Genomic DNA, 1,661 nt, shown 5'->3' with positions numbered 1-1,661 from the left:
GGTAGGCTAATATTCCATTCAAAGTAACAATTGTTGTTGCACCATCTTCCATTCTTATCGAAATCCGGAGAAAGGGAACTTCAACTAAAAAATAACCATATGCTATCTTACGTAATAAATATGAAATCGGGAAACTTACATAAATATACTATAAATAAAAAATATTTACCAATTATAGCAATAACATTTTTTTTTCACTTGATCACTTTTAATACATTTATAATACATATTACAAAGAATAATTTATTATTCACATAATTTAAGTTTTATTGATGGATAATACATTATCACACATTTTAATACATTTATACTACAATGTGTCAACTTTTTACCAAACAAGCATAATATATTTTTAAAAACAGTTATAATACATATATATTGTATACTTAATTCATTTTTAATACATATTGCAGATTAACATAGTATTGCTATATATTGCTATAAATGTAGTAATAAATAAAAAATATGGCTAAAATCAGTAATTAATATTTATTAAAAGACACTCATCCAAGTAATTTTTCCATCTTTAGGTATTAGTCTAAACTCTTCCTCATAATTTTCTCCCTTCCATAGGACTTGTGTGAACATGATTCCCGAATTATTGTTTGTAATGAGATCATATCAAAATATATTTTTTCTTTCATTCTTGTTTTTTTTTCCAGCAGAAAACTTCTTTCCGTTATGTCCGATTGGTTTGCTATCGTCTCCTTCCATTGTTTCTCCAAAAAAATTATTTCTCCCTTACCGTGACTTTAACTCTGATATCATATTAAAATAAAGAACAAGAAATGAACTTTTGGGAGAAATTTCGTCTTTTTTTTTCTTTTCTTTTCTGTATTCAATATATTCACAATATCACAGTTGTATATGTAATTCATAGCCACCCTAGGGCTTTCCTTTTCCCAGTCGGAATAGGACTACAATAATTTCTTTCTTTAATTAGATTACAATTAAAAAATTATCAATTTATTATAAATATAATTTTTCATATTTACTTCATTAAAAATTACCTAATCAGGCAAAAGTCAGCTCTCTAGTTATCCTTTATAGTGATACTGTGATAGTTTAAAAGAAAGGAAAAAGTATATTTAATTGAGTTTTGAGAAAAGACTCATTTATGCCATTCATAAAAATTTGGTGCACTTATGCCACTACCATTCAACAAAATTACTATATATTAGAAGAGTCTAGGATTTACTACCATTGTACCAATAAAATCATTACAAATGTCCAATACTTACTATATAAAATATATAAGTGGGCCCCACCTCCTTCCACTTAAATAATATTTTTCAACCTTATCATGATAAAAGTTGAATTTATTATCCTTTTCATTTAATTTTATATGATATTATTTTTTCTATAAAATCATTATATATGTTTTAATAATTTAAATTTCAAAAACATTATAATTTAACTTTAAAGATTTTATTTTATCAAAATCTTGTACATTGAAATATATAGTTATGAATTTAAAATATTTTTAAAATCATATAAAAATTTCAATAACTTCTCAAATTCCATAATATAACACTTAAATACTACATATTATATATTAATTACTATACTATAAATGACTTAAATACTCCATATTATCTATTACAATAATTAACAATTATTTGACACTTTAAATTCTATCAATGCCATATAAATTAGGATAA

Source organism: Solanum stenotomum, chromosome 11 (assembly GCF_019186545.1).
Source record: "Solanum stenotomum isolate F172 chromosome 11, ASM1918654v1, whole genome shotgun sequence".
NCBI lineage: Eukaryota > Viridiplantae > Streptophyta > Magnoliopsida > Solanales > Solanaceae > Solanum > Solanum stenotomum.
The sequence above is the reverse complement of the archived record's forward strand: the minus strand, read 5'-3'. Positions refer to the sequence as shown.